Genomic DNA, 26,206 nt, shown 5'->3' on the forward strand with positions numbered 1-26,206 from the left:
TATGACACAAAATCTGTGTCAACAATGTTATGTACCACAATATTGTGTCAGTGATCCTGGATCCAGAAAATGATTTTACTGTTCCCACCACACGTTCCTGCTTGCACCAGTCTCCAGCCAGTAAAAGTGAAGCTAAATTGGCGCAATTAAAAAAAAAATGTGTAACAGAAAACTTGCAAATATCATGAGTTTTGCCCGCTAAAAAGTACCCAGGTCTTCTGTTGTGTGCAAACTACAGTGGTATACTATTAAATTAATATACTCTTCCCCATGTAGCCCAGGATTCTTTTAGGAAACTTGGTCCTGGACACAGCTTTACCAATTATTTTGGCATATTATCTGCCCAATAGTTTTTTACGTACCTCAAGTGAATTCATTTAGTGGGGATTCTTCACCATATGTGCAAGCCAATAGGAAGTTAAAGAAAAAAAATATTCTCTATGATTGGGACTTGAGGTCTTTGCTGGCGAACAACTGTCTGAAACATGTTGTGAAAATAAAATTAAACATACCTATGCACAACTACCCACTAAGGAGTAAAATGAAATGGGGGCTTTTGGAAAGCTGCAGACCATAAAATTCATCCTGCAACCCCAGAACCTTGTTATTATATCCATATTGTCAACAAAAAATGAATAAATAAATAGCAATTTCTAGATCTTGCGGTAACCCAGGACCTGGGCACCCTGACGCTAAACATGTAATGCCATTCTGGACTACTTTTAGTCTATGCACCGCAGTTATTATAATCTAAGGAATATAAACAGAAAGAAAAACATTTGATGTAGTCTCTTTTGATTGGCAACCTCAGCTCCAGCTCCCATAATATTCGGTGTCCCCACATGACTAACATTACTGGGCACTTTTCTAAATCAATATGATGCAGTGGTGCTGCCCCACTACTAAGTGAGCTCTCACAGAAGAGGTAAGTGGCTCATCCATAATGTTGAACATAGTTAAACATTGTTGGTTTTAGGTTAATTCAGTGCAATAAGTGCATCATAGCATCACCAGTGGCCAAACCTCGCAGAATCTCAGTGGATTTATTTTTTTCTGACTTACATAAACAGCCAGCTAGAGAGGACCAAGCAACTGTTACTGTCCTCCCTCTGTGGGGTCATCCTACAATACACCTCACACCCTTTCCTACGTTTATCCATTTTAAATTGGTTGTGTCAGCAATGGGCGACTCTTTTCCTTCCTGCACTCACTGCCACTCCCTCTTCCTATTTTGCAGCGGGACACAGAACTTGTCAACAGACATCCAAATGCCAGCATCCCCAATCCAATCCTGCTTCACTCCTGTATTGAAAGCACAGAGCATTCAGCAAAGAGGCTGCAGTGAATTAGCCGCATCCCACAAGTCCAATGCACAATGGCTGCATCTACCCCTACTCTATGTGCTAAGCAGGATATACCTGGGCACTAGATCTCATACGCAATCCCACAAGCTCACAGGCCTGTCGTGAAAACAGGATCTTTTGACAGGTCAGTAGCTCAAACAGACTAAGACTGCTGGTGTAGTCTTTTCGGTGTGCAGACTGGTAGTTCTACCATCAGGATCTGGAACAGCTTCCCTGTGTCCAGCAGGACTGCCTCAACACTGCTCCAAACAAGGGAAGGGTTGAAGAAGCACCTCTTTGAAGAATAAAACATTCAAATGCCTTAATAGTCCACAAACCATCTACCTCTCCTAACAGTAGAAGATGTTAGGTTTGTTTTTTACCCTGTACAGTGCTCCGCTGCCTTTTGGCTGGTGTTCAGCTATAGAGCAGCACATGTATACCTTTGCCTGTGCATCCATTATAAGCAGTGTGTTTGTTTACTTGGAGTCTTGCCAAAGAAGCTCCCTGATGCTTGAAGTCTTCCTTCAGCTGATGCTCTCTGATTGGACGGCCCTGAAGCAACAGAGAGCAGATACCTTCTGTACTGCTCTGCAGATGGCTTAATTAGCTCATCACATAATTCCCAACACTTGGGAGTGCGTTGAGTAGGAAAATCTATCAAAACACATTAGCTCGACCTGTCACTGGCTGGAACCAGTACAAGTTTGTGAATGCTCCTTTTCCCTATGACGTCACTGACAGCCCCCAATGGAATGAAGACCCAACGAGAGAAGGATCAGTTTAGGATTTACAACATTAGCCTTTGACTCCGCTCCCGCTGAAGGGCCCCAGAGGGAGCGGCTTGCAATTCCACCAAGCCTCCCGCCCAGCTCCACACATGCCCGTCAAGAGCGGTTCCCCCCTCCTGGGGATCAATCCATTCAACACCTAAGTGATAATGTTTTACTTGGACAGGATTAGCTTTTTTAAGTAGCATAAGCTTGGGGAAGCGCAGCATTGTGAGGATGCTGGGTCCCTCATGCGTGACTAGTGACTAGGTCAGTGATGCGCACAGTCTTCTAGGAGTGCTGGCAAGCGGCCTGACAACTGTTTTCATTTGCAGAGTTGATTTTCATTCCACCACCCTGTTACTGACAGGCCATTGGCGTCTAATAGTATATGAAGCTTTTGTAATTGCTGTAGTGTCCAGGGATAGCATTGTTCACTGAGATCTGTAGCACGAGCACCTGTAGTGTACAATTTGTACAGGTGTCTGGCTTCAATGTGACTATCAAGGTTGCACTGGCTTACGAGGCAACAGGGTTCTGTTCACTCATATGTCACAGCTGAGCTGTGCTTTCCTACATAGCATGTATATGTTTTTTTCTAGCATCACGATTAAACTTTCAGAATGATTTTCAAGTCAAGGATAAATAGTGTTGAGGGAGGAGTCCTTCCTGTGGCTAATATCACAACAGAAATATTGATTTTGGTGCCAGTCAATAACTCTTATTATTGACGCACAACTGAATTATTGAGCTTAGCTGCCTGCAGGCAAGGATGCATAAGGGGGTAAGTGGCATGCAATAATTAGTATTATTGATCAGCTCCAAGTTCACAGTTTCAATTAGCACACAAATGTGCCAGTGCTGTCACTCTCTTCCTCCGGTCCCTCCACTGGCCAGTTGTATATTGTGGGAGACCTTCAGCTCAGGGCCTACAAAGGTATTTACAGCAGCCTGATTGGTTATCCCTTGCCCTACAATTGAAGAAATGTGGTAACGCCTACTTTTTAATTTGCGAGAGATATTCCATCCTGGCCTATGTGTTATATAAAAAGTTTGAATAATACAACACAGGAAAGCCTCCTGCACAACTGACATCATTTAATCTAATAGTTCAAAAGAAAATGCACCTATTTATTGTTAAGTTGCTTGAGCTTTGGTAGGGCAAAGGCAATGTAGGGGAAACAACTGTCTGTCTCAAATTGTGCTAAGTAGCTTCAGATATTGTAAGATGCAGAAAGAAACGATTCTCTAAAGGGTGATCGGGGATAAAAAGGGATGCTGCTCCAGAAAAAGCGTGGGTTAAATTGGAGGTGTTATTAAAATAGCTTAGAAAAGACACAGAGGCCAGGAGTAAAGATAAAGCCAAGGTCGTATGATCTGTGATGTTACGGACCGCTGGGACAAAGACAACATGGATGGGTCTGCATTCGATTTCTCTTCGGAAATGGCGCCCTCTATATTTAACATAGGCGGTCAGTGAAAACACACCGATATATATATATATCAAGCTCCCTGCGTGGAGCGAAACGCGTCATGGAGGACACTGGTCCTGTGATCTATTGACATTTATTTTGGGAAAAATAAACTACCTGCTTCACCCACTTCTTGCTGTTGTGGGACCCTGTCATTTTTCTCGGAGGAAGAGAGGTCCGTACCTTCATTTCTGCTGAAGTAAAGAGCAGAGAGGGATTGTTTCTACATATTACCTACTGGCGGTCGCCAGTAGGTAGTTATAGTTAGGACCACGTTTCCATAGGAAATCCGCAACATTCTATTTTGAATAACTTTGGCGCCGGTCGACGAATCCTCGCGAATTTTTCAAAATAGGTGGGGCGCTACGCTCCGCTCCTACCCTGAAAGTCTCGGGGGGATTCGTCAAGCGGGGGCTGAGATAAAAGGGGGGTCCCAAAACACGTTTTTCCCATGCATTTTTCTATAGGACCTTTAGACAGGGCTACGGCCCGAACGGCTGAACAGAATTTCTAGAAATTTGGCAGAGAGGTAGTCCTCAGGTCAAGGAAGTGCCTTTTGTAGGTTTGGTGTAAATCTGTTCAGTAGATTCTGAGAAAATAGCCTTTAAATCAATATATATATCTGAGCCAGCTTACGGTGCGCTTACGGTACGCTTACCGTACGCGTACGGTGGCGTGCGCGAGCGCGATTCTGATTGGCTCTTAGATCTTAGTAAACATTCGAATCGGCCGAAACCAGGAAGCGGCGGCCGCCATTTTCTCTCTCGCACTGAGAGTGATTTCTAAAATATAAAGCCCAAAAAGATGTAAAGGGGCTGTTTAGACAGCTCCCACACACATAGCCATGTTGAGGGAGTCCCCAAAGATCCCCCAAGGCCAAAAACGGAATTTTTATTTTTTCGGTAATTTCGCCGATTACGCTTACCGTACGCGTACGGTAAAAAATATATAAAAAAAAAAATTATCCACACTCTCTCCACTCCGTGTGCAAATGGTGCCCGAAGGGCACCATTTGTGCATGGCTTATAAAATATACGAAAAATTAAAATATTACCTTTCAAAACGAAGTGCATCATATGTCCTCCATGTGCGCACGGTGCGCGAAGCGCATCGTGCGTACATGGCCCATCTAGCGTAACGTGGGCACACGGTGCGTGCACAGCACTAACTGCGTAAAGTGGGCGCGCGGTGCTCACCGTGCGCGCACGGAACGAACTGCGTTAAGTGGGCGCGCACGCCACGAATGGCGTAAAGTAACTTAGCATTTAAAAAACCGTACAAATTCACTGAAAAAACCATAGGTTTCACACACGTTATAGTTAGGAATTAGCATTTAAAAAACCTTGCAAATTCACTGAAAAAACCATAGGTTTCACACATGTTATAGTTAGCGGAAATTTTACTGATAAAAAACCAATGAAATTCCCCCGTTATAGTTAGTGCAGGCAACTATAACTCACGCGACCGCAATCTTCTGCTGATGACATATGTGTCTTTATGAAAAAAAAATATTTGTAATATATGTATAGCTAAAAATGTATGGAAGAAGACATGGGCAAATAAGTGTCTAAATACAGTATTAGCATCAGCAGAGGAGTGCGGTCGCGTGAGTTATAGTTGCCTGCACTAACTATAACGGGGGAATTTCATTGGTTTTTTATCAGTAAAATTTCCGCTAACTATAACATGTGTGAAACCTATGGTTTTTTCAGTGAATATATATATTCACTGAAAAAACCATAGGTTTCACACATGTTATAGTTAGCTGTACATTTCACTCGTAAAAAACCAATGAAATTCCACGTTATAGTTAGATCAGGTAACTATAACTTGCGCGCCCACAATAAACTGCTGATGACGTCACATATTACATCACTCATGACATGGTCAGTGACATCACTCTTCACATCAATGATGACATCTGAAATGACACATTGTGGATTGCGGTCTGACATATATGTGGTGTACTAAATATAATCTACAATAACACCGCCACATTGGAGTTCGTAACAGGAAATCTACATCAAATGGGACATTCTTTTTTAAAAATGTTATTTAGATGATGTTTCTGTACATCATACTCTGTCACACAACTTTATGATTGATTCTAAAAATGTGCCAATGGCATTAACACATTTCTTTACTTTTATCAAGAATTTGTATGTCCTTTTGAAGAATTTTCTAAAAATGTTTTTGCTTTCTTAGGGGTCTATTAGGATGGCGGACGAATGTCCGCCGCTGGGCCTGTGGCGGACATCCGTCTGCAATCGCAACCATACAACCGACGGTCACATTAGCATGGCGGTGATGACCGCGGCGGTGAGAAATTCTGCCCGCCACTTTTCCACCGGTAGCCGTCCGCACGCATGCCTGGCGGGCGGAGCTGGACCACTAAAATGAGGCCGGCGCAGGGCCAGGCTCCACCGGCATGTTGATTTTGCCGGCGGTAGCCAGCCTTTCCACTGCAGTGGAACCGCCATGAAAAGGCATGCGGAGAATGTCTCTAGGGCACATTGCGGGCCCCCAATGTGTGTGGGTGGGTGCACTGGGTACATTTCCCTGTACCAGGTGGCAGGCACTGTGCAGTGCCTGCCACGAAGTGCAGGGATATGTAGGACATGCTCCTTTTGACATAGCGGCGGTGCTGCTGGCAGCAGCAACCGCCCCAATGTTAAAGGCCGCGATGGTACCGCCGCGGTCGGATTTCGACTGCGGAGCAAACTAATTGGACCAGCGGTTATGCCACTGTCCTGGAGGGCGGTCTTTTCCCGCTGCCATGGGTGATTTTCCGACCGCCATCCTGATAGACCCCTTAATTTCTTGGGATGGAACTTCATTGCCAGGGACATATAATTATTGATTGTTACTGGTGCCTTGATGTGTCTGGATGTGACTTGTTGCCATTTTCATCCCTTTCCTATGTTACAGACATGTTGCTGGGAGGCCTTGAGAACAAACTGAGCAAGGTGATCTCCCTAGACCAGCCTCTTGGCATGGTTGCTGGCACATAGTGCTCCTCCTGATCCCACAAGCACAATAGCTGCCACTTTCAGGGAGGTCCTGTGCATGGCATGCATTCAGCCCATGCTGCATGCATTACATAATGCTGCCTTTCATGTCTTGTGAGAGACATAGCTGAATTGTGCTTAAACGTTTCAGCACTGGCATATTTCATGTATCAGTGTTCACCATAACTCTTAAGGATAGCTACTAACGGATTACATTTTTTAAGGTCGAGATGAATCATGCAGTCTGTTCATACATCTGTTGAATTTTCGTGTACAGTAACAGCCTATTCAATCTGTATGTACTGAATTTCCATAAATAAAATATGAGGTCACTGGCAGCAGAGAGCAGTCATGTACAGAGCTGGAAAAGGGAAAATTTACTTTATAATTAAAAAAAGATGGAGGAGAGAGGCAGAGTCAAGAGGAGCATCGTACACCAGCCCAAGTTCAGCCAGTGCATATCCTTTAATCCTAAAAATTCTAACCCCTATAAATTTACAAGAAAAAATGACCTAGTAAAGCTATTCTCGCTTATTTTATCATTCAAAATAGTCCACGTTTTTAAATGTTTAAAGAGCTAAGACAAATCTTCTAGCGAGGAGTGCAGGCCCCTTCTGTTCCCGAATGGACTATTGTGCTAGACTTGAGGAACTGGTATACAGGACCCATGGGGTTGCCAATATGGAGTCCCTGGATAAAATCCAATATTGTCTCATAAGGAAGGCGAGTAATATGTCTGTAAATATTTTGTAATTTGGAGTGGAGTTGCATCATTCTATGATGTCTACAGTGGTGGTAATGCTATGTGTGGAATCAGACACCCTACAGCACGTTTATATGTTATGATTGTTTTATGCCATGAAATCAATAAAAATAGTTATTAAAAAGGACTCTTGTTCTATACATATATGTGCAACATCAAGTCTCAATATAAAATACAGAAAGTATAGCTTAGGTTGTTAGAGCGCGTCCTGAGGTGTTCCTTGTGTATTTAGTCAATGTTTTCAATCCTCATAAATAGCTGAACAGGTACTCACAAGCATGCGCTCTTTGTAAAATACCTTAGGGGAAACAACCATTACAACGCAGTTATTACAACGCACTACATTTACAACGAGGCTGTTACAACGCAACTGCATTTACATCGCATGCCATTACAACGCAGACATTACAACACATGTCACTACTACGCATGCCACTTCTACGCATGCCATTACAACGCATACCATTACAACGCATTACAAGGTAAGTAATGTAGTTTTTTTTAGTTTTAGGGTGGGTATGAGATTGAGGGTACATGGGAATAGTATTTTTTACCCCTACACTATCCAACACTTACTCCACTGTTACCCTAAAAGTAGTATGCGTGGTAATGTTATGCGTTGTAATGGAATGCTTTGTAGAGGTAGTTTCTAAAATCATGTGTTGTAAAGGCAGCTGCGATGTAAAACCCTTGTTGTAAAGGCATGCATTGTAAATGTTTGCGTTGTAACATCAAATATTCGTATTTAGTCAATGTTTTCAATCCTCATAAATAGCTGTCCTGGTGCTCACAAGCATGTGTTCTATGTAGTATACCTTAGTTTATGAGTGTGTTTGTGACAGGGATCATTGTGGAACATATGGGTGACAGGTTCCATTCCTGGTAAAATAGAGCTGGGATTTGTCCTTTCACTGTATAAGGCTACGTGTAACCTGAAAGGCATGCATTTGAAACATTCCATGTTTTATTATAAGGGTGATAAAAATGGGTGTTCGAGTTAGGTGTTAGTGGAAACCCCTTATTAAGCTCCAAATAATGATTGTTTGCATTGTCTCTCACATCAGCGGTCATTAACGATTTATTTAACTACACACAGACATACAGACCTTACACAAAGACAGAGCACACTTATGCAAATATACCTTATGTACAGAGTTAAAGAATGTGAAGCACTGTTTTTAATCTCTGTTCCAACTTTTGGAATGAGACACAGACTGCCTGTTTAGCCCTCGATGGACTGCTGTGCCCGACAGTCAATCTGGGCTCAATCTGCCATTATGCACTTGTTTTCCAGCCAGGATACGAGTTGAACAGCAGGAACTACTGCTAGTCCTTAAAGCCCCGCGTGTGAAGCATGACGCAGGGAGGGGAAAAGGGGCATTTAACACCCTCTTTAACAAGCCACTGCTTCTCTTGGCAAATACGAATTCAATGCGGATGTCACTGTGTGTGCACCCCAAAACAGTGGCCTTGAACCCCTGGATCTGTATTCGACTAGCTCACATTCAATACCAGCACTGGTCCTAGCGAAACTCCAAGCAGAAACTAGTGCGGAAATCTGATCTGAACTGATAAGATGCCTTAAGCAATTCCAGTTTTCTACAATACTCATGTCCGCAACCAGACTAAAGACAGGAACGGCTCTTGTTCGAGGCAATCTTCAACAGTTTATTGAATATCACACAGGAGACAGAATACAATTTTCAAAACCTCACACCACCGGGTTTCTTATCTATTACTGTATTCCCCTGGTTTGCGATTTCTATTTCCGCAAGCCTAATTAAAAGACTAACGGCTTCTCGAAAATCAATTAAAACATTTTCACTTCTACAAGCTCGCTGATCCTTGAAGGATACACCACAAACATCCCCACCAGGACTTCCATTTTGTTTACTTGAAACAGGACACTGCTAGAGGCTGTGACTTCCCCTGGCAACCCAGGGGACCCGCTACAAACAGTTACTGAGCGCTGATCAAGGAACGTGGCAGGCACTGTGCTGAGGGACAGGAGACGCCATTCGGGCTTCGCGCCCTTTTCCCGTATGGACCTGCAAACTCATGTATGTGCCTAGTCCTCCCACTAAAAATGTACAAACCGGGATTGGAAAGCCTTTTATATTTAAGACATTCATGAACCTGAAAGTCCGCAAAGATTGTAGAGCTGCTGCATACATGGTGGTCCTAATAGTGTATTTACCATTCATTGAGAGAACAAATTATGGGTTGTATGACGGAACAATGCAGGGAAATACTTTGCATGCCTTTACAGTGCATTTTCTACCCCAAGCGTATGCTTTTACAGTGTATGCATTTTATATATATATATATACAATGTATTTGTGGGGGAGCACCCCCACACTCCCGAACTTACCTTAAATGCGTTGTAAAGGCATGCGTTGTAAAGGCATAAACGTTGTTAGAACATGAGTGGTGAAAAATGGGAAGTAAAGGCACAACGTGGTAAAAACCTCGTTGTAAAGACTGCTTCCACAAATTATGTAAACCATTTTTGTGGTAGCAAAAACTACCAGAATATAGCTTCAATTGCTACCATGCGGGTTTCTGAGTACTCAAGGACGTGAATTGACAAGTGCTTTGTTAGGCATAGTTAAAGTAAAACGTATTAAGTTTAGATACAGTCTAACCAGTTGGGTAATCCAATAAAGTAGAACATGTGGTTGCCTGCTCTTTTAACTGTACTGCTCCATAATGTTATCTAGCGCCAGCCTGTCCCACCATGAGGTGCACAGAAAATACGTGTCAGGCACCAGTTCCCTCAGACCTGGTTCCAAAGAAAAGACAAGAAATGTCTATTTTTGAAGGCTATTAGAACAGTTATGTTAAATAATTGTACTTCAAAATATTCAGAACGCTGGACATTGGAAAACAATCATGACCTAGGTAATTATTCGGAGAGGATACATAATCAAAATGTGGCAGATATCCTGTTCAACATATTACAAATGCCGTAGGCTATAATGCACCTGTAATACTGCAAACGACAAGACAGCGGCCATGTTTGTGTTGGAGCATCTAAATCTGCCAAACTCTAAATAAGGCCCATAGTTAAATATCACAGAGCGAAGTCTTGTATAGATGGTCACTGAACCGCTTATTCATCTAACCTGATACAGGTCACCACAATTGGAGATAAAGGAGGAGTCCTTCCCTTTTCTGCAGAATGAAATTGATTTTGAAGCTAAAGTACAGAAAGATTGACAACCTAGGGACTTTGCAGGGCTAGGACAAACATGCAGCTTTCCTTAGATGCAGAAATAACTTTATGAAACTTTGGCTGCTTAAATATATTTTTAATAACTGACAGGAAGATCATTCCTAAATTTAGGAACCTGACAGAGTGCATGACTTTCACTTAAAACTTTCAAGATATTCGTGGTCACATGAGTATAGCTGTAGAAGAAGGCAGAGGATGCTTGGTAATTCACCTTTGTGGAGGGTCCTGCAACATTGTCTGCATGATGTGTTGGCATGTGGCAAGTGCATCCCCAGGCTAATAAAATCCTTTGGTGTAAAGTCAGTCATGAAACCAAACAAAATGGGATGAGACCCCAGCATCAGTCAGGCAACAGCATACTGAATACACTGAAGTTTAGAGAGCAGGTGCTTAGTAAAGACACAGTAGGGAACGTTCCAATCATCTAAAGAAAACTCAATTACAACGTTATTAACCATTCTTTAATTTTCGAGGGAAGAAAATAGAAATACTTTCCTTAAAACCCTTAACAGTCAAAAAAAGCACAAGGTTCTCCATTTGATCACTTGAGTCATGAGGGACTGTTCTTGATCTAGAATGAATCCCAGATTATGGCCCAGTGAGAAAAGAAATCTGATGGCTGCCTAAAGAACTGGGACATCTACAGCCAGACGAAGGGTAGACTGGTCTACAATAATTAACACTCGATTTGAAGCAGCACTAATGGACAAAGGGCCTCTTTAACATTTGCTGGAATGCCTGCTGTCTGCAAGGGTGGCAGAGGTCATTAACTCTGCCACCCTGGTGGTGATTCATCAGCCATTTGAAGAGATCTCCACTGGCCTAGTGCAGAAATATCTGCCTTGAAAGGAGCCACCACCTCAGTGGCAACTAGCAAGGCACTGAAAGTATGTCGAGCATCCACCATGCTTCATGTGGCCACTCAGAAAACAATTGTTTTACAAAAACAAACACTCACCATGGGAGTTTTCTCCCAAAGTGTGAGGGATTTTTATGTTATTTTTTCAGTTTGTCTCTTGAACAGAAAGAAGTACAGCAAACCCTCTGTTCTAAATAATCTTATGGTCTTATGCACTTTCACGGATGAACCCAACTAGATTGGAACTATCAGCTTTAAATAGAGCAGATGGTCCAACGCACTTACACAGACAGCCTCAACTTTGTTGCTTTCTTAATAAAATTTCCACCAGTGAAGCCAGAGGGGGCACTGTTTGCAGAAACATGATAGTCCGTCCAACTCTAAACAGAGTAGGTGGATGGTCAGTTTGACAGAATACTGTATGCCAAACTCCGAAGGAGTCTTCTAGTCATCGTTGGAAACTTATTTCAGCCAACATACTGGTGGATGATAAGTTGCACACTATTCACGTCACTGTGGAAAAGGAAGCCAAAAGAATAAATTATATCTGTTAGTGGGGAAGTGTACATATTAAAGAGTGTGTGGCTCATGGAAGAACCTTGAAGCCCCCCATATTTATGCCATTTAGTTTTGGAATGATAAGGAGGCATTGCACATGTTTGTCCTGAAGAAATAATTTCAGGCACGGAAGAGCAAGTTCGCCAATAACTTCCAAAAGATCTGCTAGAACGATGTTTGGGACCTGTTTAAAGATGGCAGTGATGAAAAAAAATGGTCCCTAGATACACACTAAAAGATAACCTGTGTTCACCCTCTGGTAGCTTGGCACAGAGCAGTCAGTCTTATCAAAAGAGGCAATGTGTAATGTATTTGTGCAACACACTCACAGTAATATATTGAGAACTCCACAAAAATATTTCACAGAACAATAGACAATGATTTTATGAGTAAATCAAGACCAAAACGACAAAACTCCAATAAGTAGAACCAGAGTTATGTATTTTTAAAGATTAAATCAAAATATGGTTATAGGAGTCATAAAGACCCAACCAGGGATATCTTGTCCAGCTAGACCAGGGTAAATCCAAAGTTCAGGCCGGCCACGATGGAGGGAAGGCCAGCTACAGAACTCACACAGCTCCCACTGAAAAAGTACCTTAGATGGAAAAAACATCAACATTGAATACTTTATGCGAAGAGCAGAGGAAGCAATGCATCGTCGCTGATCCCGTGGATGGAGGTGATGCATTGGTTCCAATCCATGCAGTCGATGAATGCTTCATTGATGAAACCCTTTGTAATGCATCATCGTCGAGCCACGCAGTCTGTCACCGTCTAGCTGTGCAGTCAGTAAAACCAATGTCTTCAGTCAGCCACTGTGTCAGTGTTTAAGGAAGATGTGTCAGTTCAGGTCAGAGCAAAGTCATTGATGCATAGATTCTGCTGGGTCAGCACAGAACAAGTCAACTCCATGGGCCCAGGATGAGGTTGGCACCACTTGGCAAGACAGGATTTACAGATGGCAGGTCTCGGTGCTGTTTGTAGGGTTGAAGGGAGTCTTTGAAGGCCCGAGACTACAGAACAGGGGCAAGCCAGTAAGCCCTTTCAGTCAACCTGGGTTCAAGCGAGATGGGTCCAGTTATTTTCCTCAGAAGGACAGAAAGTGGCAGCCAGCAGGCAGCACAGCAGAGCAGAAATGCAGTTCTTCAGAGCCAGCAGTCCAGCAGAGTGGCATTCCTTGTAGCAGTACAGCAGACCTTCTTCCTGGCAGAGTTCTTCACAGGTGCAGTAGTGCACTGTCTTGGTGGGATCAGAGACCCATTACTTTTACCCAGTTGTGACTTTGAAGATGGGTTCACTTCAAAGAAGGGTCTTTGAAGTGACCAAAGGTCCTTTCTTCCCAGCCCTGGCTCCAGACTATTAGTAGGGGGTAATCTGCCCTTTGTGTGGTGACAGGCCACTACCTATTCAATTGAAAGTGTCAGCTGCTCCCTGCCTGCCTGCCCTGAAAGGGCCATCAGAACACAGATGCATGTTCAGGCACACCTAATCTTCCTGTGTTTTTGTCTATCTAGAGGGAATGCACAAAGTAAAGCTGTCACCCACCACAGATGTGTATTAGAGACAGGCTGCAGGCACACAGAGCAGTAAGAGCAGAGAAATGCCTTCTTTCTAAAAGTGGAATTTCTAAAACAGTAATGTTAAATCCAGCTTTGCTAATAAAGAGGATTTATCATTACCATTCCAATGATATAAAACATAACACAGCTACTCCTTTCTAATCCAGAATGACAGCTTAAAAGGTTTTTAGGAATTCCCAATGTTAACATAAGAGAGGTGTAGGCCTTACAATAGTGAAAAACAGATTTGAGGTGTTTGCCACTAACAGGACATGCAAACATTAACGGAACATGTTCTACCTTTTTACTAACACAGCACCCTTCTATTTGGGCTACATAGGGCCTACCTTAGAGGTGACTTAGGAGTAATAAAAGGGGAGATTTTAGCATGCTAAATTGAAGTAGCAGTAAACTGCACACACGGGCCCTGCAGTGGCAGGCATTAGACACATTTGAAAGGCTAGTGGTGTGGGTGGCACAATTAGTGCAGCAGGGCCTCTAGTATCATTTAATTTACAGACCCTGGGTATATGGCATACCACTGTACAAAGGACTTACAAGTAAATTAAATATGCCAATTGTGTATTCACCAATGATACCATGTTTAGGGGAGAAGCATAAACACTTTAACACTTGCCAGCAGTGGTAAAGTGCTCCGAGTCCTAAGGAAAACAAAATGATATAGCAAAAAGAGGACATAAGCAGGTAAAATGTTTGGGGGAAGACCACCCCAAGGATGACAGGTCTAACAACTCAACATCCCTGTCTTAAGCTGTACATAAATTTAAATATTTAGTGCCAACACCTACGAACAACAACTTCATCATCATCATTCTTTCATGGGATACAAGGGCCTTTCCACAGGCTCACCTCTTATGTGTATTTTTAAAGCTCACTGCCATTTGTGAAGGTATCCTGATGCTGAGCAGGAGTGTTCGCCTAACCCCGCATAGGGTGAGTTGGTTAATTGAATAGCTAGAGCTACAGCTTCTTGAAGAATTTAAGACAAGAGAAGGGGGTCTGATGTGGAGTGGGAGGTTGTTCCATGATTTAAGATCTAAGAGAATGTCCGCCCTTTTGATCTGGTTCTGTCTATTCGCAGAATGTGTGCAAGTTTGAGTCCTGCGGAACAGAGGTATCTGGGTGGTTGGTGGAAGGAGATGCGATGTCAGGAACATTGGGGGTTTAAGCTGTGTAGTGCCTTGAATGTGTGTGAATGCATTTCTGTATCAGGAGCCAGTGGAGCTCCTTATAGTGTTGTGTGATGTGAGTTGTTTGTGGGAGGTTGCCAATAATCTAGATGCAGAATTCTGGTAGGTTTGAAGACTTCTGATGAGTAGCTTGGTGAGCCCGGCACATGTTCCCGTAGTCCAGCTTGCTGGTGACTAGTGTATGAGTGGCGGTTTTTTGGTGTTGGTTTGGAGCCATTTGAAGATTTTCCTCAGCATCTTCAGGGCCTGAAAGCAGGATGCAGCAACTGTGTAGACTTGCTCAACTATGACCAGTTAGATGTTGATGACGATTCTGAGGTTCCTGGTGTGGAGTTTGGGTGTGGATCGAGTTCAACTGCCACTAGTTGGAGTCTCATGGTGAGGTGTTCTTGCTGAAGATCACTACTGCTCTCATATCAGTATTGTGCTTGAGACTGTTGGCTTTCATCCACTTAGCAACTTGAGTCAGGAAGGGTGTGAACTTGTTTGTATTGGGGGTATTGTCTCAGAGGGGGGAGTATGAGTTGCATATTTTTGGAGTAGGAAAGGATGTTGATGTTGTGTGTGCAGATGACATTGGCCAGAGATATCAAATGCGATGAAGTGGATGGGGCTGAGCAATAACCCTTTCTGCACTCCCCATGGAGTTTTCAGGCTTCTGAGAAGTAAGGTGCCCAACTGACAGCTTGTGTTCTCTCCATTAAAAAGGAGCAGATCCAGTGGAGAGCAGGTCTTTGGAAGAACATTTTGTCCAGGTGCCAGATGATGATTGTGTACTAGGCAATGTCAAATGCTGCAGAGATGTCTGGGAAATGAGGGCTGCTGTGTCTCCTCTGTCAAGTATCATGCAGATGACATCTGTGGCAGTGATGAGTGCTGTTTGTTTACTGTGGTTGGGCTTGATTCTGGATTTTGTGTCGTTGAGGAGCTGGTGGTTACTGAGGTAGTCAGTGAGGCCTCGGCTGATTAGTTTCTCTAAGACTTTGGCTGGATATGTTCCGGGGGAGCTGGGTCTCTAGTTGGAGATCGTGGCTGAGTCATTGGATGGTATGTGAATAAGGGTGTGATGGTGGCATGTTTCCAGATGTCCGAGAATCAGTCAATGGAGGCGTTGAGTATAGGTGTAAGCGCTTTGCTGATTAGGAGGAGTCCTTTTTAGAAGGCATGGTGGGGGCATGTTTCAGATGAGGCCCCCGAGTGGATGGTCTTCATGGTAGTGGCAGTTTCGACTGTGGTGATAGAGGGCCACAAAGTCATGGTTAGTTCTTCAGCTGTGAAGGGAAACAGAGTTGTGACTGGGACGAGGTTCCATTGAGGGTTGAAGATGACCTATATGGAAGTCCTTTTATTATTTTTGTGAATTCTGAGACCTTGTTCTAAAGGTCTCTTCAGGGGGGGGATGTTGCTGGAGGTGTCAGGAGGTATGGTGAAATCTTTGATGATGGCAAATATTTCCATACTCCTGTTTGCGCAGGTGGTGATGCAATCTGCACTTGGTGTTTTGTGTATGCTGCTGGTAGCACCTTAAGACAGATTTGGAGAAGTATTTAGCTGTGGTATTTTGACATATTCTCCCTTTGCACTCCAGTTGCTTGCAGTGGCATTTCGTGAGTCCCAGATCCGCTTTGTACCAGCTGGCATGTTGTTGAGCTCTTTTCTTTGGGTTGGGCTTGAGAGGAGCCAGAATATCACGGCATGCAGAGAGCCAGCTGCTGAGGTTCTTGATGGCTTTTAGAAGGTTACTGGTGTGTTCGACGTGTGTGGATATCCTGTGAATCTTTCATGTTAGAGCCCCAGTTTTCACTTTAGGCTAATTTCAATTGTAGCATCCTGTCTGCTCCGAGTGTTCTAACGGGACGAATGAGGTGTCTTGTTTCTGTAATTTAGCCGCTACATCTACAGAGGGAGATGCTTCAGATGTTAAGAGCGGTTAATTAATCCATCCCATTAGCCCCAAACTGCACCGAATCTTTAAAGTGCTGCTAATGTAATAAGCTTTTCAGTTAATGAATTTCGGACTTAATTCAAGGAACAAAGATAGCACCCCACTCATTTGCCTAATCATCTATCAACTGCATTTTTGCAAGGTGTACATTCTTGTTCAAAAATTGCAATGATGCTTTCTTAGCAAGTCTCGGTGTCTAACACAATTTTTCACTTACTAGTACTGTTGTAATGACCCTTTTGTAGCTAGTACTCATTATTGAATTGGGTAGTTTGAGCTGAAAAACTTAAGAAGTTCTCCACCAATTACTGTTGTTGAATATTAATTATTCATGTGCTGGAACATCCTAGTGGTAGATTTTCATGCAGCAAAAAATGGAAATCTAGAAACAGGCAGGCCTCTGTGAAGGGTCAGGGTAGTCATTCTCATGTGTCCTAGTTTAACCAAACATTCCTTTGTCATTGGAATATCTCGATAGCCCTGTCGGTGTTTCTCCTTTACATGGAAGTGTAAAAACAAAAAAACCTTTTAAAAAGCTGAAAAGAATGACTTGATAAATCAAAACGGTGATCTTGTGGTCTATAACGTGGACTACATTACAAGGACTGCACCAGTATTTAGCAATTTTTGCACAGGTGCTGGTATGGTAAGTGACATTTTTCCAACCAAAACCGTGAGGCTCTCCTAGAGAATACAACACGTGAAAAGACTGATCAACCCATCACGTGCGTCACCACCTACAATGATGCCTCCAACAAAGTGGCGAGCATCATTCACAAGAACTGGCGGATTCCTTACATAGGCAGTAGAAACTGGGAAGGACCACTCCTGGCCTACAAACGTGCCAGTAACCTTAAGGATCGACTAGTATCCATGCAGCCTAGGTCAACCCAAAAACCTACCATGAACACTGTACTGAATACATGGGGCCTTCCCATGCAACAATTGCAGCATGTGTCACCTCACGGGCCCGTCCAAAGGACTTGATCTTGAACCCGGGACCACCTGGAAACAGTTACGACACACTAACTGTAATTCCATGAACCTGGTTTACCTCATTGAATGCCCATGCGGCCTACGTTATGTAGGCATGACGACACGCAAAATCCGGACCAGAATAGTTGAACACCGCAGCACAATCTGGTGCAAGAAAAACATCAGTCGCCTGACAGACCATTACCTACAACTAGGGCACACCACGAATGACATGTCCTGGACAGTGATCAAACACTTTGATCACCATAACATTAACAATGAAAAATGTCTACGCAACAAAGAACAACGGTGGATTTACCGCCTACCCATGGATTAAATGATTCGATTCAATGGCACAGCCTCAACTACTAATCAGAAACCATCCAATTGTTATGTACAGCATACCGGAGTCAACACCTCTCTTGGTTAACCTCCATACATTGAACACATGAGTCCTAAGATGTGTTCCCCACAGACGCTTGAAAATCTCACATGCACCTGATGTGCCTTGCGCCCACATGTCCCGATTATGGACTTTCCCCGATTCATCCCCTAAACTAAGGGCTTCATTTTTCTCTTTCTCTTTATTCTTTTTTTACCCGCCCTGAACGGGCGACTCTTCCCCGCGCCACTAATATATGGCCACCCTCATACTCACCACGACACTGTCCATAGACACATTACAGACACCCGCACCGAACACTATGTGTTTCCGGTGCCTCAAGGTTACCGCTGCTTTCAGTCATCCTTAATATAGAAAACACGCTTAGCTAGTTGCTTGACCTGTCCTGCGCCTAAAAAGTCACCGCTGATTTCAATCATCCTTTTTTAAAGAGAACATACATAGTTAATTCCCGTGACCGGGCACAATCCATCCCATGTCACTGCCTAGTAACCACACCCACGTTCCGGATAGTTTACCCGGTCGTCATGACGACCGACACGCGCACGCCACGTCATCCAACAAGGCCACGCCTAGGGCCTCCGTAGTCTGTTGTCTATGTCCGTTTACTCTCGCCAACAGACCACAATGAGAATTGAGCACACCTGCTCCCACTACCCATCACAGGGATAAATAAGCGCCCGACAGATCGAGTCCTACATCCACGGAGATCCGAAGCAGACAAATAGGTCTCCACACGGGTCCAGAGCTGCGATGAAGTAAGTTGAACGACGAGGGTAAGCCTTTCATTTTCAGTGCTTCACTACGACCATCATGACGCCCGCCTTTCCTTTTCCTTTCCCCAGATTTTATCCAACAGCCGAACCCCTGCCGGAATCTCATGAGGTGTTTCCTGCTAATCGTTAGTGTAAGAATTACGACATATCCTTTCACCATTATGCACCCAGTCTTACACGATAGCGCATAACTCGGTAGTACCACGTTTTTCCTCCACTTCGGCAATTACACCGCCGTTTTAACCGCGTCCTTGCTGGTCACCACGTGTACGTGATTTAAAAGCAATCCTGCCTAAAATTGCAATCATATTTGTATGTTTGTCTGTATGTTTTGTTTTGTTTGTTATGGTTTCCCTTCACAGGAATGCCCTGAGAGGGAACTCCCCTCTTACACATAATGCACCTTAGAGCATGAAACACATTTTTGATCTAAACATTCAAATAAGGTTTAGATTTCACACTTCACATACACTATAAGGTCCTGAGGAAAGCCAGAATATACCCAATGCCTGGCTGAAACATGTAGACCGTCTTTTGGATGTAGGAGCTCTTAATTACCACTCCACCGACATCCATTGCCTTGCTTTTATTACTGCCAGTGGCCCAAACATTAAAGAAAACCTTGTTGGTAATGGGACCACTGTACAGTTTTTAACATCACTATCACACCACCACACTGCACACTCAGTAAGAATACCTGCTCCGCTGTAAACCAGGCGTAGAAGCACACCAGGGACACACTCGGTGTCACCAGGTGGGCCCGATGATGATGCATGCCACCAACTAGGTTGGTGGGTGAGGGCTTCAAGAAAAAGAAAAGTTATTTTCTTTTTCTTCAGCTCAAAACATACAGCTCCTTCATTATATCGTACCCCCAGACTAGTTCCTCTTGATGATACAAAAGTGAAATTTTTCTACATCATTTGAAACAATCAACAGTGCAAAAATTATATTTGCAATAGCCTTTTGCACCAGTCTGTAGGTTCAAGTGTTGGTGCAAAATTTTTAACCTGGTGCAATCTATGCAAATTAGCCCAGACTATACAAACACCATCTGGCGACCCTTCTTCGGGGGTCTACGTGCAACATGCAGATTCATTGTATCAACTACTAAACACACAACCATACTTTTTTCCAAAGTCACTGAAATAAGCAGGATTGAACTGTATAAAAATTATATATGTAATCAGTACTTTGCGAATTTGGTTTGTCTCTGCTATATCTTAGATCCATTATTATGTAGATGTCATGTCCCAGCAAGAACGAAAGATCTGCAAGCGATCCCAAGCCACAGTGATCTCAAGCTCACAATGGAACATGTGGTCTAGTTGCTGGGAAGGAATAATTTGATCAGGTGAATTTCAGGTTCTTGACAAAAGATGGGTGGTTGATGGTGATGGTAGGGTTTATTACCCCCAGATCCCTCCAGTCCTCGTCTCATTCCATACTGATGGAGATGACCATCTCCACGACAGAAAAAAAGAACAGGGGAATGCTGGGACCACTAACCCCATCCCCTCCCACTGGGAATGCATAATCAGTACTTAGTCAGCATGCCACCTCTACTTTTTAGGTCTTGGCTGGCGAAAGCAGCGCGCATGCGCTACACTCGTCATACGAGAGCTTCTTGAAATCAATACAGATTCCAAAGCTCTCGGAGGCGGAGTTGAAGTCCCGCCCATCTTACTCATTCGCGGGCGTCATCCTGCATGCAAAACGCAGGCTTATGATTGAAAAAGAGGCTTCTTAGTCCCTCCTTGTTGCTGCCTTGTCTCCTTTTAGCCCAGCCCCCGGGATTGGATCTCTCACTTGCGATATCACATACTCTATATCTGCTATGCACTATATTTTTTTAACGCCGACAGCTTGTTATGTCTGTGCAACCCATGTCTCCTACTGTAGCTTGCTCAGCGTCACAATATCGAGCATCCTATGCATTCCAGAGCGTGTCATGACCAGCAGAGTGAAAATTCGCTATGCACTATGGGGATGCTTGTCTTCACTTTTTACAACCGGTTTACATAATAAGTATCTGAATCGTCTCACACATGTTTATTTATTCAGTCTATTGTACAAACTAATTTACTTTCCACAGTTTTGCACACGCCTGTAGCCTGGAACGCAAGTCGGATATATTTATTCCAAGATGTCTGCAGACGTACCCACCCCCATCTAACCCACATTGGCTGGCTACTACGATGCCATATACACAATGAAGGCCCCCATGCCGCGCTACTGAAGTTCCTCTGCGAGCTGACGTTCAGCGTACTACGTCGATCGTACTGCAGGATCCGGATTTTGCGCTTGTGTCGAAGACTGAAGATATACGGGCGGGCCAACAGTAGCGTGTCTCAAGGAGGGTAAGAGTAGGGCGTATTGAAACGAGAAGTCCGAGGCAGGGAATGGGACCCCCTGCGGCGCTAGGGAGAGTGGCCCAGGTGGAAGGGTTCCTTGAACTGATTGAGCCATACCGGAGTCAGTGTTCACAAGGGTCCAAACAACCGGCCATAAGGGAAGGCATACCCACGATGAGTTGGAGGAGTTTTGCGGCTGTGGTGTTGACTGAGAGGGTCGATCCTGAGTGGGCAGAGGAGATGTGTTGAAGGTAATGTATCTGTAATTCCGACAGAAGGTTGGTGGTGTGCACGAGAGGGTCGTTTGAGAGTGGTCTAGTGGGCAATGTACAGGCTTCGGGGGTGGGTGTGGTTAACTGTAGGTGCGATGATGGAAAAGACCTCGATATCAATCTTGAACAACCAAACACCATAATAATTTATTTTGTAAGAGCTCACGTTGCGTTTGTGCAAGTCTGATGCTAGCATTCAAGAAATATTTCAGTTGTAAAATGTGGGGTTTTTTTTGTTTGGAAGCTGTATTGGGAATTACTGTGTCCCGGTCTTTGGAACGTGGGGAGACATTATGCCCATGAGTAACTGGTTGGTCGAAATGTATTCTTGTAGATTGTAGCCCAAAGGAAAAGGAGCCCTTATTATTGACTCGGACAAGCATTCTTACACTATTGTTTTCTCCGGTTGGGGTACATTGTTATTTGACAGACCACCATACTGTTGAGGGGTATTTGCAATGTACGTATAGATATCTATTTCAGTGTTTAAAAATGCTTGAAGTGGGGACTTCCCTAGTTGACAAATGGCTCTTGTAATTCTGAACCTGGCCCTTGTGCAGTAAACATGTCGAATTCCTTCATACCCATACACTTTTCAAACAATGTTTTCCGAAATCTAGCACCATATTTTGTCAAGATTTCTTAAATCAGACCCCTCCATATTTGTCAAAGGCCCCCAATGTATGGTTTTTATTCTTGTAGCTTTTATTTGGAAGTAACAATTCGAATAGAAATGTAACAAATGAACAATAACCAGTACATGTAAATTCAGACTGCTAAGTTGTTAAGAAACAAGGTTTGGATTTTGCGATATTAGCTACAGCTCTGTCGGTGAAAACTAGGATTACCTGCGTAAAGGTAAGCTGTAGCTAGTTGGTCAGAAAATGCAGCTTCCAAAATCTCACAGAAAATGGAAAGGCTGGTATCGAGACGAGACAAAATCCTGTTTGGGTGAAGGCAACATTTTTATCGGGTGGCCTTTATAGTGGATCTTTATTGTCAAGGGAGAGTACCTTTTAACTTTTGGAACAATTCAATTGCAATCGAATACTTATACTTTCCACCTTAATCCTCTGGCACACTCAAAACAGCTGGGCAGCATGTGACCCTGTCAAGCTCTGTGTCCTGTGTGACTTGTCGGTAGTCATGCAACCCCAAGTGTTAAGGTGCAGGCAGAAGGGCAACGCAAGCCAGCCTCATCTCTACAAGTATAATGTATTTTATTGTATTGCAACATTTGTATAGCGTTTACTTACCCCTATGTGGGGGCATCGGGGTGCTTGCCTACATGGATAGCACACTACACTGTTGTAGGTTATGTGGTTGAAAAGATGTTTTTGTTTTGATCCTGTATGGGGAAGTTTCTCCAGGTTGTGTGCGAGGACCATCGAGGTGCTGTTATTTTATGGGACAATTCGCTTGGCAGAGTAATGGATGAAGAAGATAAGAGAAGCACACCATTTATGTTTTTTAGTTAGCTGGCAGGCTTGAGCAGCTCCGCAGGTCCCTTTTTGGTATTTCTTATGTTCATAGTCCACTTAGTTGGTTACTGCACTAGGTTGTCCATTTTAAGATACTTTGAGGGGGCATAGGTTAGAAGGAAAAGTGGTGTAGAGATCTGCTGGAATTTACTTTTTTCAATATTATCCCAAATCATTGTGTTATGCCACGAAGTGCCTATGGAATGTAGCTGGTCTGGACCTGTAGCAGGAGACTAAATTATAGTTCTCTGTTGGACAGCGGTATGTGGTAGATAATTACTCTTGCCCCCATCCATTGTTGTTTTTACCACCATGCCACCTCAGTTTGCACCGAGCTATATGCAAAACAGTCTTGACCATGTTCCAATCGAAAGAGTCCAGCCCAAAATTCCAGCACAGATCCTCCCCAGTTTTGCTCTGGTCGGGTGCTGTTTAGTCGGTATAGCTTAGTTCTTGTCTATGCCACATCACATGTTTGTGTATATATCGCATGAAGTCAATGTAATACATGTGCTCTATTTTACTGATAACATGAAGCCTGGCTGCTGTTATTTAGGTCGAGCCAAGCCCAGCGCGCATGTGCTGCTCTGTGGGAGGCTTCTTGTGAGGGCTCAAAACTTCCCTGAGACTTCTCCATGTGGGTCTGGCAACTCCCACATATTCCATTGGCCTTTGCGTGTGGCGTTCAATAACGAAAGCACGCAATTGGCCAAAGACACATGCATGTCCCGTCTTTTCTCTAAACGTTCACTCCCACGGCGTTTGGGTCTCAGCGGCGGGCAGGCTGGCAGCTGCATTCCTCCCTTGTTTATTTTATTTTGCAGGACAGGGCTTGCGCACCTCCATTTGATTAAAAAGAAATGTAAACTCTTCTGTGCAGCAGCCGGGTCGGTTTTCTTACGTCAGGTCTACCTCCGTTCCCCTTGTGTTCCCACCCTTCATGTCTCCCTTTTTATTTTATTTTGCAGGGTGGGGCTCCCGCACCGCCATTTAAAAAAATTAAATAACTTTAAACTCTTTAGCGCGACAGCCGGGCCTGGCGTCATGTCTCAGTAAGTGTTACATCAATCAGTAAGTGTCTGGATCCAGTAAAAAAAAATTTAAAACAATGAATGGTCGCGCTCTGTTAAAAGATTGTTTGCATATCCATGTAACCCCCGAATTGTGAAGTGCAACCAAGACAAATAACATCAGAGCATAGAGCGTATGACGATTCGAACACCATAAAGGCACAACATATCACATACAGACACTCAATAAGACATAGCTAAAATACAATACCATTAGCAAAGCAAATGGCTTTAACTTAAATAAAGGCAAGACCTATTGCATTTCCAATGCTTGTTTCTGTCTGCTGACAGAATGGGACGAGGTTGCTGGTTCTGCTTACCTGCTGCAGTCTTCTGCTGCGGTCTTCTGCTGGATCCCGTCATGCTGCTGCTCTGTCCTCGACTTGCTGCGTGGTGCCTCCTGGCTTGCCGGGAGCCGCAAATGTTGCTGGCCAGCCCTTTGTGGCTGCTGCGCCGGCCCTCCTATTCTGTTCTGGGTTATGTGGTGCAGCGGCTGGATGGCGGCTCAGGGCTTGTCTGGGTAGTGCCCCTGGAGTGCCTGTCAGGCCGGTATGGCTGTTTCCTGTTGCCCGGCGCAGGACTGGATGAGAGCGCCTGGGCTGACAGGTGGAGGCAGGTGGTGAGTTAAGGTGTCTATGGTGAGTTTTGCGTAGCTTTTTTTTCCTGTGCTGGTTCTCAGACATTGGATTTTAGAAAACCCTAGCCTCCCTGCTGCTTGGTATGTTTGTGTCCCTGTTGGCTCTATCTTTCAGGGGTGTTTTCCAGATTGCCTGTTGCCCAGCCCTGAGTTGATGGACTGTGCCTGGAGTCTTCGTGCCCCGTCGGTGAGTACCGCATGGCGTTTTTCATCCCTCTTTTCCTTGCTCTTCTGTGTGTTTGATACATTTCTTGCAGGCTGCTTAAGGCCCGTGGGGTTCCCGGCATCCCTGCTTCTTGGGTTTCATTCTCACTAGTGGGGGCTTGGTATTGTGCCCTTGCTGTTGCCTGCCATGGACCTTGGTGCTGTAGCTCCCTGGTGCGATTTGACTCCGCTGCCTCTCACTGGTCATGAGCGGCTGTCCTGGGGTGGCTGGTGGCTCGGGGGCTGAGCTGGTGGTGCCCCTGGGGTTCCTGGTTGCCAGTGTTGGTGCTTGCCTGTTGCCCTGCGCGGGGGATTGTGGAATGCGCTTTGGCTGGTTGGTGGGGGGTTGTCCTGTGTTGCGGTTTCTTCTCCTCACTCTCGTTCCTTTTTGGGTGCCTTGGCTGTTTTTGGAGGTCCTCTGCATCCCTGCTGGTGGGCCGTTTGGCGCCCGAGGTGGCTGGGTGTTGTGGGTTGTCCTTCACATCTGCCGCTGCTGCTCCTTCGTATCTCTCCTGTTGCTTATGGCTGGCCGGTGGGGGCATTTGTGTGGTGGCCGGTGGCATCAGGTGTCTACATGCCCTGGGGGTGTGTACTGTGTTGTGGCTTTTCCAAGTTTTGCTCCTTCTTGGGGGCCCTGTTGCCCCTTCTCTGACGTAGCTTTACCATGGCCCAGGGATGGCGGTGGCTCGCGATTTGTGCTTGGGTTGCCCCTGGTGCACCTGGTTGCCGTTGGCCTGGTTTTTGGGGTCCCTGCATAGTTGGCTTGGCCCTGTTATTTTCCGCTTGGGGCTTGGTCCTTTGGCATTCCTGCACGCCTTCCTGCTGTTTTTTTTCCGGTCAGTGCATTGTGTTCACGGACTGGTTTTGTGCCTCTGGTGTCTCCGGTCCCTAGTCTTTCTGAGTTTTTGGTGGCCCTGCTGTTGCTGTGTCTGCTTGGGTTCAGTTTCTGCCCAGTCCCTCTTCCGATCCCTGCCCTTTCAGTGGGTGGTGTGCCTGTGGACCCTCCAGACTCATTCCTCCTTGGGTTGTGGTGTCACCACATGTCTTCTGGTCTGGTGGTGGGGCCTTGTCTTTGCCTATGTCTGTCTTGGCCTCCCTGTCCCTTTGTTTGGCCCCTCGGGCTGTGCAGGTTGGGTTGGTGATGCCTTCTCTGTCCTGGTCTCCTGGTTGGGGGCTTCCAGGTTGTGCCGGGGTCTTGCTTTCGGGTGTTGTCCAGCTCAGGCATTTGGGGCCTTGTTGCCTTGGGGGTCACCTTTGGGTGTCTGCCTGTGGCCTTTGTCTAGTCACATTGTGCCTTGCTTGGGTGGG

The 26,206-nt window shown here is 44.6% G+C and overlaps 1 protein-coding gene across 2 annotated transcripts in view; it reads left to right on the forward strand.

The window, feature by feature from the left end:
* The window catches only part of LRRTM4 (leucine rich repeat transmembrane neuronal 4), a 1,708,634-nt gene that overhangs the window by 1,665,637 nt on the left and 16,791 nt on the right, over positions 1–26,206 (forward strand). The gene's annotated exons all lie outside the window — the stretch shown is intronic.

The sequence above is a fragment of the Triturus cristatus genome, chromosome 11 (assembly GCF_964204655.1).
Source record: "Triturus cristatus chromosome 11, aTriCri1.1, whole genome shotgun sequence".
Classification (NCBI taxonomy): Eukaryota; Metazoa; Chordata; class Amphibia; order Caudata; family Salamandridae; genus Triturus; species Triturus cristatus.